Below are 18,115 nucleotides of genomic sequence, written 5' to 3'. Positions count from 1 at the left end.
TCATCGATAAGAATGGAGACTATTTCATTTAATAAATGTTTTGTTTTGATATATAAGTTGTTCAAAATATCCATCTAAAAAAAGCGACATTAATTTCTTGACGACCTAATATATACGTAACGAAATATAAAGCTCTCAGTCCTTAAAAATGTGAACAATTGTGGGACGTAATATCTGATCCATCTAGTGTAGCATATACATAATGGAGTATAAAGCTCTTAGTGCTTAAATGTGTGAACATGAGAAAGACATAGTATCTGAGCCTTTCAGCATAACACGTACATAATGACGTAGAAAGCTCTCATTAGTTAAAGATGTGAACTCTCGGAAGACGTAATAACTCAGTCTTTCAGCATAACACCTACTGCTGTGATGTTATAATAAGGGAAATTATATACATGTATCTTGAGAGATATTAATATATTATCGTACTTTTGTCTTTAACATTTTAAGGGTTAAGCTTCTATAACGTCTGTTTGAAATTAGAGATATAATTATTAAAATCACTTTTTAAAGTGTATTTTCACTAAGGTCAGAGAGACTCACTTTTCTCCATTAACATTTCTTACCATTTAAATGAATGAGGCATGCATGAAAATACATGTATACAAATATACGTTCCTTATATCGCTTGTTGATATGAAATTGAACTTCTAACGAACTGATATGTGTATTTACTGTGTTTCGCTCTTTTCTTTATTTCTTATTTCTGTGCTTAACTTATTTTTAAAAAAATATTATCTTGACCAACCCAGACTTTTTTCTTTGCAGTCTCTGGACGGGTTTGCGTTTGCCCTGACCGCCGATGGCAGGTTTCTTTATATTTCCGAAACCGTGTCCATTTATCTTGGTCTGTCGCAGGTAAGTGATAAATGTCTAACCAACAAGACTAAATAATCTCTGACTATTCTATGAAGATATCTTTGGGTGGGCCGAGCACTGATAAAAAAACGACTTTCCCTACTTCATCAGTCCTGCATACCAAAGTCCGGCATCTTACCATGTGATTTAGAAAGATAATGTAAAGACTGGTCGGATTTTTATAAGTATGTCGTCCCAGTAACGAACGACAACGATGTCTTCAGTAAACTAAGTACACACAAACACACACACACACACACACACACATATATATATATATATACATTTTGCAGGAATCGTTTTGTGAATGGCTGCCTCCGTTTCCAGAATGGTATGTCGAGTGAAAGGATAATAGATGCCTATTCCTTGTTTCACATACTCTACTACACACCAAATGCCGAGTTCATTGCTTTGTTGCTAGTATTGTCACTAAAAGAATATTTATTAGCTGTATGAGCTACACGACAAAGACCAAAATATGACTCTGATTATCTTTGACAGATATTTTCGTGGTGATACAAGATATGACATTTTAAGTGACGGATGACATAATCCCTGCTGATATGACTAGACTTTCCAGTTGAAAGCTAAACCGTATATAGATATACTAAGTATAATTCAATATCTGAATATTTTTAGAGTACTTAAGTGTAGGTGTTGGTGATTTTGAAATTTAAATATCTATCTTTTAGTAAGGTAAAAAGATGTCGAAATTCACTTTGGTATCATGTTGTTGTAACCATCGCTGATAATTATTGTGGTATCATGTTGTTGTAACCATTGCTGATAATTATTGTGGTATCATGTTGTTGTAACCATTGATGATAATTATTGTGGTATCATGTTGTTGTAACCATCGCTGATAATTATTGTGGTATCATGTTGTTGTAACCGTCGCTGATAATTATTGTGGTATCATGTTGTTGTAACCATCGCTGATAATTATTGTGGTATCATGTTGTTGTAACCATCGCTGATAATTATTGTGGTATCATGTTGTTGTTATCCTAGTTAATAACACAGGCCTAGCAACTTAAACTTCATAAAAGGTGTTTTGGTTTTAATAACGAATTTTCCATAATTCATCTACGCAGATTTCTAAATAATGTTCTTTTTTTTCTATCACGTAAGGATTTTTTTCAAATTGGGAAGAAAAAATACTCTTACTTAGAACTAATTTACAACAAATTTACCACAAATATAAAAGAATATGTCTGGGTCATTTACACAACCTCTTGTTACCATAGCGACGAATAAATAATATTGAAAAGAAAAAATAATGTCAAAGGGCACGCACAAAAAACAAATACTATCCAGAAATGACACGTCATGCGCCCTGTTAACCGTTTATATACTAGCGGCGTGTTTCTCGTGTGTTCTAGAACGATCGACAAGACTCTCACGTTGCAATTGGTCAAGAGAAATCTATAACCAGTGGTTGTCAACATTTTAAGCATAACAAAATGTGACCCAATTTCAATGAATATTATTCACTTATATAAAAGAACATATGACGTTTTGTGAAAAATGTGTACTTGATGGAGAAAAATGGATATCGTTTTCTGATTCAGCGTACAGGAAGTACTATAGAACATGTAAAAATTTCAAGACAATAAAAACCATCGCAGGCCTGTGTAATCACTGTGGTATCGTGTTGTTATAAACCTCGTTAATAATCACAGTGGTATCCTGTTGTTGTAAACCTCGCTGATAATTACTATGATACCATGTTGTTGTTGTGCCATTACTTATTTCGGGGAATAAGATTACGCAGGTAAAGCTCCCGTACATATATCAAGAAGATGGGGGATTTCTTCAGAAGGTGTGTAAATGGTTAAGGAATATAGGAAATGGTAGAAAGTATGAGACTTAGTTAACAAATCGCCGGTGGAATAAGCACTGAGGTTCTTGAAAAAGTACCTTATTTAGACCGCTGACTCTATCATCATTGTTCCCTCTTTATCTCAAACTCTACTGGATATCACAATGTATACTCAGGAGTGAAGCTTGAAAACACACTAAACGAACAAAATAAAGTGTATAAAACATGTATTACTCTTTCTGCTCGTGTCAATTTTAAAAATTTAATGATTAACGGTTACTTTGTGTATACTCAGGTGAATGTCAATTCAATAACCTGAGAAAGTCAGCTTACAAGTCACTATGGTACAATAGACCAAAGAAAACACAAGGGCAGTGTAAAATACTTATAAACTAGGCAAGTTTTTAAGGTAGTGATTTATGAAAGCCAGTAGAGGACTCCACAAACATCTATAAATAGAACTAAGTTTTGAATATAATAAAATTCCAATTATGATATGGTAGGTTTAATATTAAAAATATAACAATTCTTCCTCTCTTAAGCTCGTTCTCAGTGAAGTTAAAATTAATATCTCAGTTAATTTTACGTGACACCATGACTAACTGAGCTAAAAACCAAATAACACAGAACACAAAGGACTTAAATGTATATCTCAAAACTAATAAAAAAACTGTCAAAATGACCAACACACAAGACACTTTATACATAATTATAATCTTACAAAATCTGATACAGTAACATAGAAATATTTTACTCCTAACATACGTTATTCATATAAATCACCCACGAATCACATTTATACATAACACAGTCATAAATGCCAACTGAGATGATTCAAACACATAAACACATGCCACAGTAATACAGTGCTCATGAATTAAACCTCTTCTTACATAAATGCTTGTTATAATAAAGTAATTACACAATAAAATGAATAACTCAGTTCAAACATAATAAAGTACAATATAATTAAACGCATTACAGATATAAAACAAAGATACTTCATAAGTTAACATAGAAACAGACTCAAAATAATTAAAATAATCAGAATTAGTTTAAATGTATGTAAAAAACACATTTAACTATAGAAAATCTCATGTTTAAACACAATAAACATTTTACAGCAAATCAAACCTTAGTCAGAGCTAAAGTCCAAGCAGAGGAATATATTGAACATATTTAAAATACCTCAAGATATAAAATTGTTAAAATACAGTCATATGTTATCAGATTGAAATACACAGTAGAATTATGGGTAATTAACAATACAAAAGCATATTAGCCTGAAAACTGGAGAAACAAATAGTAAAAGGAAAAATGAATACAACTATAGAATCTATATAAATATAATAGTATTGTCTGTTGTATGTCCACGTAACTACTTCGCAGGGTTTGGATGGTGTAATTTAGCAGTGTAAGACTAGAGAGAAGGCAGCTAGTCATCACCACCTACCGCCAACTCTTGGGCTAGTCTTTTACCACCGCCCTTTTAGCCGTGGGGGCGTTATAATGTGACGGTCAATCCCACTATTCGAGCATGTTTGGTGTGACAGGGATTCGAACCCGCGACCCTCAGATTGCGAGTCGAGTGCCTTAACCACCTGGCCATGCCGGGCACAGAAGAAAGGGATTCATTAATTGAAAACTTCAATCTCGCAAAATCATGAAAAATCTAATACTAAGAAACGATACATAATCCAGTAATTCTGTTGCCCAATGGAAAGATGGTTAGGTGGGCATGGGTGGAACTCGACATACAACTACCTTCTCGTGGGGAGTTCTGGGTAATTTAGGATATAAAACTCCTAATTTAGCTAAACGTTGCATACCCAAAGTTATGGTACTTTGAATTCTCATATACTTTGATTACGGATATTTTAAAGAAAATACCCCAGTACAAGATATAATTTTAGAAGCCTGAAACTTACCAACATAATTAATACTATTAAAAGGCACCAATCGCACATCCTGCCAATAATGATATAATAAATTTATATTTTCGATGCTCCCTAATATATATAATTGCTGGAAAGAGACTGCCTAGATTCAAGGATAAAAATTAGCCAGTTATGAAATGATAAATGCTTTCTAGGGTAACATCATTGAGGTGTAATAGAATAATGAAATGTAAATACAATTAACTAAGTACATTGAGGGTACTGACTTCTATGTACATTACCCTGATATAAGCAAATACTAACCGTATTTGAGTATTAACTAGATGTAAATGCATAACAACTGCTTTCTTAAGTTATGTTTCCCTAAGAAAACAAATTTTTTGATAAATTTAACCAGATTGTAAATGCTACATATTTCTAATCAAACCCAAAAGAACAACGGCTGGTGGTTGAGTTTTCTGGAATGTTCCCAACGTAGCGATCAACCTCTTACTTTAATGTCATAAGCCCTCATATGGGGGAAGGGGGGAGGTGTTCGAAGAGGAAATCTGAAACAATATGCTATAGAATAATGATTTTTGTTTGATTTTCATTTTATATTTCAGAGAACTGCTGAAAGCTAAAGCTAACCATGTTCGAGATCATTAATCTTACTTTTTGAAGTTAGCCAGACACCGGCTATTGACTATTGCCAACGAATTATGTTTGTTTTTTGTTTATGGTAAAGCTGCTAAGGCTCTCTGTCGCCGCTCCTAATTTTGAACGGAAGAAAGGCAAATGGTCGGCAGCACCCACCATCAATTTTTGGAATACTCTTTACCGACGAATAATGGCTAATATTTAGAAGTCACAAATCAACTTGAATAATCTTTGATATTTAAAATTCACACATCAACTTGAATAATCTTTGATATTTAAAACTCACACATCAACTTGAATAATCTTTGATATTTAAAATTCACACATCAACTTGAATAATCTTCGATATTTAAAACTCACACATCAACTTGAATAATCTTCGATATTTAAAATTTACATATCAACTTAAATAATCTTTGATATTTAAAATTCGCAAATCAACTTAAATAATCTTCGATATTTAAAACTCACACATCAACTTAAATAATCTTTGATATTGAAAATTCACACATCAACTTAAATAATCTTTGATATTTAAAATTCACACATCAACTTAAATAATCTTTGATATTTAAAATTCACATATCAAATTAAATAATCTTCGATATTTAAAACTCACACATCAACTTGAATAATCTTTGATATTTAAAATTCACACATCAACTTGAATAATCTTCGATATTTAAAATTACACAAATATCAGAAAAATACCATGTGCTAAGATAAGCCATGAAGAAGTGAACAAAGACCACTTTCTAGAAAAATTACCAAATATAAAAGAATTATAACCTATAGTTATTACGAGACAATAATGACTTCTATTTAAATGTAATCAGTTATGAAAGCTACTACTTTCTAAAATTAGAAATTAAGTAGAAAGTTGTGCCTGCAAAGTGAAAACCGCATTCTAGAGAATTAGAAAATATGAAATAAAACTACACGTACGTAAGAGATTATTACTGATATTAAAAATTACTCGTGTCTAATGAATCATTATTGATAATTAAGAAGACAATGACGGGTAAAACAAAGCATAATTAAAAAGTCTGGCACCCAGCCATAAAATATTAGAAAAAATAATGCCTGTTAGCTAAGTTTTACTAAATAACGCTTGCTTCTATCTCTCACTAACAAAATCTAACAAAATGATGAATGCTTTCGAAAATTGTTCTAATAAAATTATCGTGTTCCAAAACATTCCAGATGGGTTCAGTAAGCTGTTGGTCAGGACGTAGGCTGACCAAAGGAGTTGCTAGATGTTATTTGTCTCAAACTATGGCAGGACACGGCGGGCAAAGTGATAAGTCGCAATGACATAATATGGTAGGGCATTTATGGATCTCGTAATTGTAATCAGCAATCTAAACCCAAATCATCTAGAATAGTGCGTCATAATAATACCATCACACCACTCCTCAAAGCATATCCAAATCCTTTTCTGGCACCTTATACACACCTCGACATTACTAAAATGCTTTGGTGTGTCTTTGTATCTATATATATACATAGTTTCGGTAGCAGAGAATGTTGAATGTGCAATGCCAATTCTAAGGATCTCCAAATATTTTAGAAGGAAAATGTACGATAAAATATGGACTACATTGTAAATCAAGCAGTTTGACAAAATTATTAATACTACTTAGAATCAAGCCTAATAATTAATAAGTAAGTGCTTTCTAAAAATAACATATATATATACGAGTAACTATTACCCTAAATTAACGATCTACTGTAAACTAGTGACTGCTTAGTAGAATCCACAATATAAGCAAATTGCATTCTAAAATTGGCAAAATAACTGAAGGTAACAACTGCTATCTAGAGATAAGGAACCGTTAGAGGAGAGACTATTAACTCTGACTGCTAGTTCAGATTAAACCATAATCAGAAAATATTCCCTACCTTCGAAAAAATATACATAAGAAAATTAAACCAGCTAGCTAATATTTATAATTGTTTGGAAGAATTTAATGTTTCCTTTCAACAAATAATCAAATAAAAAATACTGTTTGATAGTGAAAGTTAATAATGAATTTTGTGTACAACTGACCAGATATAAAGGAAAATACCGACTCCTATCTAAAGAGAACACAAAAGATGCAAGAAAATTGACTGCTCTGTTCATGGAAGAATATTGACTGTTATTCAAAATCAATCACATTCATTAATGTTATCTAAAATTCACTACATAATGACTACTATTTAAAATTAACCAGATACGAGCATCGGATCTGCCATCTAGAAGTAACAAAGTACTAGAAAACAGTTGTTGCTACCTAAAGTTAGGAACTGTAGAGAGTTGAGAATGTTATCAATAATTAGCTGTTATAGAAGTCACCACTCTTGTGCTAATAATTAGAGCTAATACAACAATGCTGATATATAAAACAAAAGGAATATAATATTTTAGATACTATTCTTAGTTAACGAAATGTAAGAAATGTAGAGTTCATATTTAATTTCAACCCGATATCTGGGAATAAATGGTGGAATTTATAAAATAGTCACATGCAAGATAATAATAATTATTGCCTAAAATAAACCATATACGAAAGACTTGTGACAGTTATCGGAACTTTATAATGAATGAAATAATGTCTTCTCCTATCTAAAATCAATGAGACATAAGACAAATAACTTTTGTTATTGAAAATTTAACAGGTATAGAAACATATTGATTCTAAACCAAAACTGGTACTATATTGAAGTGTAACACCTAAAGATAAAGATGACAGAGAAATTACATGTGTTGACAACATACCGAAATATAATTCACCTTGAACACATATCAGTATTACGCATTAATTATGAAAACCGAATTCACATTATATATTAACGTAACGATAATACCATGCTTAAGGTGATCCCCACCTCTAAAGGAAAAATAGTATGTTATAAAAACATTTGCGCTACAGACCCAGTGTTTATGTGGATAATCTAAATCATACATACTTGGTATCCTATTAATAGCTCGTAGTGGCCGCAATACTCGAATGGTTCTAATTGCAGACAAGTTCATATTCCCCACATCCAGGCAATATTCCAATGCCCTTCAAAAGAAAAGAAAAACAATATGGAAACATTGAATTATAATAGGTATGTATTTCTCATATACATTTAGCATTTCGAATTTTCTAAACAAGGGGAAAAACCTTTAATACGAGAAGCAGCTTGTTTTCCTAATATTCAAGTTCTTAAAGTTACTAAACAAAGGGAAATAGACCTTTAAAGGGAGGCATGTGTTCGTAATGTTCAAGTTCTTAACGTTACTAAACAAAGGGAAATAGACCTTTAAATGGAGGCATGTGTTCGTAATGTTCAAGTTCTTACCGTTTCTAAACAAAGGGAAATAGATCTTTAAAGGGAGGCATGTGTTCGTAATGTTCAAGTTCTTACCGTTTCTAAACAAAGGGAAATAGATCTTTAAAGGGAGGCATGTGTTCGTAATGTTCAAGTTCTTAACGTTACTAAATAAAGGGAAATAGACCTTTAAATGGAGGCATGTGTTCCTAATGTACAAGTTCTCAATGATACTATATAAAGAGAAAACGTTCAATAAGAGAGGCATGTGTTCTTAATATAAAAATGTTTAATGTTACTAAACAAAGGAAAACCTTTGATAAAGGAGGTTTGTGTTCCTAATGTACAAGTTCTTTAATAAATAAGGACGTGTTTTCTTGTTGTATTTGTATAAAAGGATAGTACCTCAAGGTTCTTAAAGGAAAAAACCTTTAATAAAATATTTTTGTATAAGGATAGCACCTCAAGGTTCTTAAAGGAAAAAACCTTTAATAAAATATTTTTGTATAAGGATAGCAACTTAAGGTTTTTAAAGGGAAAGCCTTTAATAAAATATCTTTGTATAAGGATAGTAATTCAAGGTTCTCAAAGGGAAAGCCTTTAATAAAATATCTTTGTATAAGGATAGCAACTTAAGGTTTTTAAAGGGAAAACCTTTAATAAAAAATCTTTGTATAATACAGTAACTCAAGGTTCTTGGAGGGAAAACCTTTAATAAAACATCTTTGTATAAGACAGTAACTCAAGTTTTTAAAGGGAAAACCTGTAATAAAAGACTTTTGTGTTCTTTATGCACTGGTATTGAATCAAGGCTTCTAAATACAGGGGAAAGTTTTAATAAAAGAGGCCTTTGTTCCTTATGCATAGGTAGCTCTTCAAGGCCGTTAAATAAAAAGATTATTAACAAAAGTATACATTCCATTCTTATAAATGGTATTTCAATGCTTTACCTAAAGCATGAGAAACAAGTTTATTAAAGTACTAATATATTATCTGCGTCAAGGAAATCTTCTAAATCACTTAAATAAAAAGAGGGAAAAAGTTTATACCAGAGATTCATTAAAAAAAAGATATACATTTGTTATGCGAAAGCCAAAATACATTTTATAGCACAAGGTTATATTTTTTCATTTTATAGCACAAGTATACCAAGACCTTTAGTAAATCACTAAAAGAGAGTTTAATAATATGCATTTGGATATCATTAAATTGTGAATAATGATGAAATTGAACTGGTAGATTTGTAACAAGCATGTTATGAAAATGGTAAAATGTAAATCATTTTATAAATAAAAATGAACATATCTATACTAACCCATCGGTAAGAGCAATAACCAAGTACGAGTTAGTGGTTTATATTGATTTATCAATTTCAAATAACAAACACACTGTGCCTTGTACCAACACTTGTTCCAGTGCTTTAAAATAAGCAACGCAAAATCCACGCAAGTGAGCTAAAAACGCTATGGTTTCAAAACAACACTTGTCATTTTCAAAACACGCACATTCTTTAAGTATGGCTGCTAATAATAATGAACCTTAGAAACATTATCTGACAGTGGGGCAGAACAATTACTACGCTGGATGAACCTTAATTACAATGTTTCAACTTTGATTTCTGCAAGGCCAATCATGAAACTTTATTAGGACTTGCTTTGTTGCTCCGTTTCTTAAATTATGTTATTAAATAATCATAACCAGTTTATATTTACGATACAGTTTTTGTGAAATATAGCATTATAAAAAAAAAGCAAATGATAATTTGTATTCTTATATGTGATCAACTTTTATTGTTTTGTAATGTGTACAGAAGTTGGGAAACTTGTATATATTTAACATCTGGATGTTATATTTTTTATGTGGGAATACACTTACTCTTATGATTCTCTTTGAGTTGTTAGCAAGTTCAATGTTATTTCACTACTGTTACCTATTTGTGTTCACCAAATGCTGATGTTATTCAATTCTATATGTATTTGTAAATATCTAAATGATATTTTATTCTGTGGCGTAGTTATCTCATTGTACTAATATTCATATTTATTCTCCTTAATAATACTCCAGTCTATTAAGTTTTCTGCTATTATTTAGTAATTATGGCACATGTTGTCCATTTGAACACCAGAATTTGATAAAGCGTTACTTACTTTTTTATTTGTTAAGGCTTAAAACAAAATATTTTTTCTTTTTTTTTCTTGGTTAACACCTAAATGTAATTATGTATATTTTATATATTTTTATTTCTACCCAATGTAGACTTCAATAAAGTTAAATATATTGGCATACATTCTATCAATTTTGTTAATACTAAAATGCTATGATATTATGCAGTCTATCAATTAACATCAGTTTCGCATTTTTTATATTGTACATTTGTTTACATCTATAAAATTATATGTCTGTTTGTAGTCTACTTTTTTAACATTAAAATATAATAATTTTTATAAATAAGTTTGATAAATTTAGTTACTGTACTTAGAAACTACCAGTTTTAAGCAGACGTAGCAAAAGTACATAGAAGAAAAAACGCCATCACATTTTTTTAAACTTAGAACCTACATATCTTATGTATTTTCTAGACAAGTATCGTTATTAATTTTACTTCACGCGATAATTATGCATACACGCTAAATGAACGATAGTTTAACGTAGACAATTATTACTATACTTAAAAGATTTCGAAATCCTTTATTTTTGACAACTAGGCAAATAGAACTTTCAGAGTTCTTGGAGTGTTACAGTTTATAATTTGTATCTTAGAAATGTCCTATCTAGTAGATCAGTCGTTTCCAGGCTATAGTTAATGCCTGAAACTAATGAAATAATCTTGTTCCCCGTTTCTTGTGTCATGATGTCAGGAATTGTAAAATAAGCTGATTACTATCACTGTCATAAAATTATCGACATTTCTTGGAATGGACAAGCTAATAAATAAACATCAGGAACATGTTGCTACAAAAATATTAAATAAGGTAACCAAAAGGGTAAGAAAGAGGTATGAAATCCTTTCAGAAGAACCTATAAGTATCAAGGAGATGATATATAACTAAATAATAACTATTAGCTTAAACATTAAAATTCTCAAGATGTGTTTGTTCACTATGTATTAAGTATAAGTATCAAGGAGATGATATATATCTAAATAATAACTATTAGCTTAAACATTAAAATTCTCAAGATGTGTTTGTTCACTATGATTTAATTAATTCTTGAAATATAAGAGTATGAATGAGGTGATAGGAAAAATGTATTTGAAGAAAGCAAGTAAACATTTCTTATCTTTTATAATGACTTGTAAAGTTCACTGAGAACGTACGGTAAAAATGTGTTATCATTCCATACACCTATATATATATAACTTAGAGAAGATAAGTAAAAAGGTTCTCACAGTTTTGTGAAAAGCTGGCAAGTATTGTCCAACTCGTAAAATAAAATATGTTTATCATTTCAAAAACGATAGAAACATAAGGTAGGTAGATAAATAATCTATCCTTTCTTAAAGATTTGGAGGTATTACCGAGTTCACTAGGCTAAAAAGTATTATTTCCTAAAAATGAACTAGTATCCTCAAGCTGGTAAAATAAATGTTTTATCATATCATATAAAACACGATAGTATCACAAAAAAATAAATATGTACAAAAAATGTTTTATAAACTTGTAAACACGTTGGAAACTACAAGAATACTAAGATTAAAATGTAGTATTATCCCATATAATGCTAGGGGTATGAAGTACACATTAAGATGAAATTAAAAAACACAAAAAGACGCGACGTTTTTGGTCAATGGGAAGGGTTATATAGTTCGATACCACAGTTTCACCTAATCAAGGTATATATATTTTGCTGTAAAATGTGAAGTTAATGTAATCCACGTTACAAGGAGATAAAATGTTTGAAACTTCCATAAATTCTCAAGTGTATTATAGAGTTAATGAATGAAACATTTTGGAAATATTGCAGAAACTTCGAAATAGAACGGAATGAGTATATTCAAGTATTCGGTTCTTCACAGTCAACCTGTATTAATTATCTTTAAAGTATCCACGACCACCAAAGAACTCTCGAACTTGGCAACTGCTCATTTTCTGAACTCCTCAAGGCAAATCATTAAAGTGAAGATGATTTTTTTTCTTATCACACTATTCACTGATACTGTCAAGAAGACAAGTTATTAAGAACAATGTTTGATAAATACAATGGGAGTTATGCGGTGTCAAGTTAATTATAGAAGAATGGATTGTTTGGATTGAACAAAGAGGACGTCAATAGTTTACAAACAAATTAATAACGATAAAGTGATAACTAAAGCATTATATAATAAGCACACTTTACACTTCTTCGTTTACCAATGTTATCTATCCATGCTTCACGATGTCTTAAAACCATACTCTCGATCCTGTTCCGCGCTCAGTGTGCGGAAGGATGGAATGAAGCATTTGACCTTTATGAAGAAAAGTGAATAGAATGGCACCGGTAGCAGCCATTGATATCAGCTGACGTTAAAGACCGGATGAGCGGGATGTTCTCCATAGCAACCAGTAATAAATCATGACTACCGTGCAGGTTGCTGCCGTATGGTTGAGCCGACATCTCCAGCCGTAATATATTAAACTTAGTGTTTCTGTGGGTGTATGTTTCGCATGCACGATCATCCTAAATGCTATAATCAATAAAATCGCTGAATAAAAGATCAAATAACTTAATCCTGAACTATTTTCAATTTGTTGAGTCGTTTTTACTTGGTTAAGCCAGACTATTAGTATATAACTTTTACTAATGCTATTGGTGGAACTTAAAAAATAAAAAAACAAATAAAGAATGTGTCTACGTGTTTGGGAACAGAGTGGGCTACAAGGTAACTGAATACAATGAGTGGTAATTGTGCCATCCCTGTAAGGAAATAATACTCGATTGTGCCACACCATCAATACATCTTGATACTGTTTACTGTGTTATAATTATGATACATAAGCCTTTCTTTACACCACTTGGATTCTTCTGAGGCACAGGATGATTATATACGATAACCAGTTACAATGTTGTAGCGATCCCACGAAAAGAAAAATAAGGCTGAAACACGTGATGTCCGCAGAAACGTGTCTATTTACGTAAAATGTCAGTAAGACTGACAAATACTGTACATGAATGTAAATTAAATATTCTGAAGAAATTGTGTGAACCAGTCACGGTTTCTTCCCAAATTCTGAGGTCAACGACTATGGTTCTTCATTGTTCTCTATACCAATCTGCCTGCACCAGCTTCCCTAATACAAGCTTCTCATCTCCCCTCCATTGTCTATTGTTATCGAACATAGTGAGCCTGTGCCTGCCTCTCGCTCTACTTCCTTCGATTTTACATAATCGAAACAATACAAAAAGTTGTAAAAGCAACTACTGTGGTGTATATTATTGAAACAATACAAAAAGTTGTAAAAGCAACTACTGTGGTATATATTATTCTAGGCTGCTTTCTTCACGAAACAGTGTAGTCGTTAATTTTACTATTTTTATATCTGTACGAGTGACTGTATTCACAACATGGGGAGAATTAAACTCAACAGGAGAGAGATCATATAAAGGTTGTCATTATAAACAGCTATAAATTATATGTTTCTTTCGAATATTCGTGTAAAACTACCCAAGGGCTATTTGTGGTTTGCCATGCCTAATTTCGAACTGTTTGTTTTTTGGTTTTTTTCGCACAAAGCTAGCTACACGAGGGCTATCTGCGCTAGCCGTCCCTAATTTAATAGTGTAAGACTAGAGGGAAGGCAGCTACTCATCACCACCCACCGCCAACTCTTGGGCTACTCTTTTATCAACGAATAGTGGGATTGACCGTTCCATTATAACGCCCCCACGGCTAAAAGGGCGAGCATGTTTGGTGAACCGGGGATAATTTCGAACTGAACAGACTAGAAAGAAGGCAGCTAATAAAAAGTACAAACCGGCAACTTTTGGGCGCTACTCTAATCGAATAGTGGGATTCGGCTGTCACTCTTATAATGCACCCACAGTACAAAAGTGCGACGCACGATTTTATCGGAACGGGAAGCGAACCGTGAACCTTAAGATTCAAAGCTTGGCACGATAATCACTAGGTCAAACACAACCAAGATAGAAAAACACACAACCGACTGTTTATCTACTGATTGGGCTGTGGGTGTTATAAAAATAGATGTATGTATCTTCACGAGTTGGGATTTGGTTTAGATAGATAATTAAAGTATATCAAACGAAGGCTATGTCTGTAAGGAGGTAGAATTTGGCCGAGGCATAAAATTAGAATATATCAACATTATTCATTTAGCAGCATGTTTTATACAAAGGTTGTAGTACATAAAGCTGGAGACTGGATAAACCAGACGATTGGAATATACCAGTAGAACTCAATGAACTGTAGGAATGAAAAACAAAAGTTGTCTATACACTTGAGATTTCACACAATTTGTTTTTGTTTTCATTCTCGCAAACTACTCGAGTTCACACAATTTGTTTTTGTTTTCATTCTCGCAACTACTGATGATGCAAAACCTTGTCGAAACGTTGTACATTTGCTGTTATGTTAAACTTATATTAAAGTTTTTCTTCATTACCCATTCAAGCCGTCTCCAGCCATTATTAATCTCAAAGTGGGTTCCTCGTCATCGAATAAGGAGCACCATGTTTTTGTCACAGTTTCAAGAATTGCACAAGACCAAAACTACTGCTCAATTTATCGGTAGAAACCTCCAACTATCCAGGTCCTTTGTATGATGCTGTTAAAATTTATATGTAAAGATTGATAATCCCCTTACTATGGGAGCACAGGCATAAATATACTAAAATGTAACAAAATAGCATCGGCGAGTTGGGCATTCCACGGGAAAGTTTTCAGAACATTATGAAATAAATAATGATGGAACCCATTCATCCATGCTTGTTACATGCCCTAAATAAGGATAACTTGAACCGACAAATCAAACTTTGTGTAATCAAGTAAATAAAGAGCTAGATCTTTTGGATCTGACCCTGTGGAAGGATAAGGCCATCTTCTAATTAAAGGGACAGGTTGACACTCAGAACAGTGTACTGAGCTGATACAAGTGCTAATTATACTGAAAAATAATTTAATTGCCCAAGTTTGCGTATGTGTTTGAGTAGACTTATGATTAGAAGGTTCTTTTTTTCGAGAGAACAATGTCTTATGACAAATAATGATGGCACTTGGCAAGAGAGTGGCGCTTCTTCCCATTACTTTACTCCTGTGGGTGGATGGATTAATAAGCATTTCAAGAGGGGTGGCCAGCCACACCACTTTTCAAATTTATAACTGCTGGATTTATTCCTTTAGTATGCGTTAAAATCTGTACTTATGCTCACAAAGAAACATATCATGTAATCTGAAGCAATTAACCGTAAAATAATGTGTCATGCTTGCTGAGGACTTCAGGATAAGAGCTACTGGTTCCATTTCAAAGCAATATGAACAACGCATTGACGCCGAAACCAAAACACTTAAATTAAGTTTAAATTTTGCTTTACACATTTATTCATTCCTCTACCATTCTGTCATATAAGACATCAGGTATTTTTGACTAATCGATTATATTATTGACCTTGCCCAATTCCCTTGCATATCACACAGTTCATTAAATATGAAGTTGATTTGTTCGTCACCCTACCTAGTTTATTAGTTATTTACATTTTGAATTAATATTTGTTCATTTACCCAGTTTGTATTCACATTACAACGAAACTCCGTGACAACCTCATGCCATTGTGTCATTAGCACTTTACTTGCATATATTTATATCTTCCCTGTATAAATCTAATACAAATCTCAAAGTTTTTTTATTTCTTGAAGTTTACATACACAACCTGAGAGTCGTGATCAACGAAAGTCGTATTAATCTTAACATATGTTGTTGTATACAAACTATGTTTTATGTAGTACAGTAAATAATTAGCCCATGTTAAATACAAAAGGAGTTTTTGCAACATTAAAACCAATAGCTGAATACACGTAATCTTAAAAGACGCATATTTGCACAATAGATAAACAAGTGGCAAATCCCTACACAGGTTAATATTGTGTATGTTTTTATAGTTAAAACAGACGTTCAATGTTAGGTTTTTTTGCCCCCACTATTTTGTTGTTTAAAAACTTAATTTATTGTAAAATTCACAAAGTTATAAAGAAACCCATCTAAATTAATGTTCCTCCTCGACCATCAGAAGCAACATGAAGTTAAACATTTCTCACAAATAAGGTGGGGTTAATGTAAAAAGCACACGTAACAAGGTCATTTATTGTCACATTCATATTTCACCATCAAATGGGGTTTTGTCATGACAGTAACTACTTAGAAACAAAACTGAAAGGTAACACGAACTTAAGAATCGTGCCTATAAACTAAATCTCTTACAGACAATTAGGATATTAACCAGATAAAATACATTACTCCAGCACTACAGACATGTTGAATTTCTTTCATATATGATATAATACTCTTTGCACAATATACTTGCATTATTACATCATGTTTTACTCCAGTTCGATACCCATGTTGAATTAATTCCACATATGATGACGCATTACCCTCAACACAATATATCTGAAGTAATGCATCATTCCCCCGAAAGGAGGTTGAAGGCCGTCTGGAGGGGTCACCTGTTTTAATCACTCGCACCACTATACAGTAGCGTGTTGTCTGTCAGTCAATCAGTAGACACTAAAATGAAGTCACATAAGGGACGTTTAATGTTGTAATTTGTACTGTCGTGTCGTCAGTAAAACGTGCGTATGGCATGAATCACGAGAAAAATTATGGACTCTGTAAGCTACAATACAGCATGACATATTAACTTCAAAAGCATAAAATAAAAATATTAGTTACTCTTAATTTTGGTTTTATTTACACTTGAAACAGAACACTTTCGGGAAACCTGCGGAAGTACATCTAATAAGATACATCAATCCCTAAGCTATACGAGTTAAATAATTCGACATAAGATAATACATTACTCCCAACACAATATACTTGAAGTAATCCATCATGATAAGATACATTATTCCCTGAGTTACACATGGATTCAGTAATTCCAAATACGATAACGCATTACACCTGCAATAATCCATCATTACTCCAGCACTTACACGTGCTCATTTCTTTCTTCAGGCGATGTATTAACTTCAGGACTGTTTACAGTAACTGCCGAACGTCATCTTTAAAGAATGTATTACTTATATTACTGCAGATTTGCTGTACTGTCGTTTTAAATCATCACCTTCTCCAATAAGGTGAGCCAGTCAGTACCTGTCTCCAACAACACCACTAGTATGTGCTTGTAACTATATCAAAACTGCTTAAAGTAAACTGTATTTAATTAAAATATCAATATTGCAGTCCTGCATTTGAAAATAATTAGTGTGGGAAGTAGATCTCCAAAAGGTAACAATTGATTTAGTTTAAAATAAAACAAAAACAAGAACTGACGGTTCCATGCAAAACAGATATTTGTGTCTTGAAAATGTAAATAGGAATCCACATTCTCTCTCTTAGAACCCTTGTTTATCTACTTTATACGTGAAATACGAACGCTAGCGTTC

The 18,115-nt window shown here is 32.3% G+C and overlaps 1 pseudogene; it reads right to left on the bottom strand.

The window, feature by feature from the left end:
* Positions 1 to 18,115, bottom strand: part of LOC106475831 — a 278,839-nt pseudogene that overhangs the window by 123,992 nt on the left and 136,732 nt on the right.

This window comes from Limulus polyphemus, unplaced genomic scaffold (assembly GCF_000517525.1).
Source record: "Limulus polyphemus unplaced genomic scaffold, Limulus_polyphemus-2.1.2 Scaffold150, whole genome shotgun sequence".
Lineage (NCBI taxonomy): Eukaryota > Metazoa > Arthropoda > Merostomata > Xiphosura > Limulidae > Limulus > Limulus polyphemus.
Note: the sequence above shows the minus strand (reverse complement) of the source record. Positions and strands in the feature narration are given on the sequence as shown.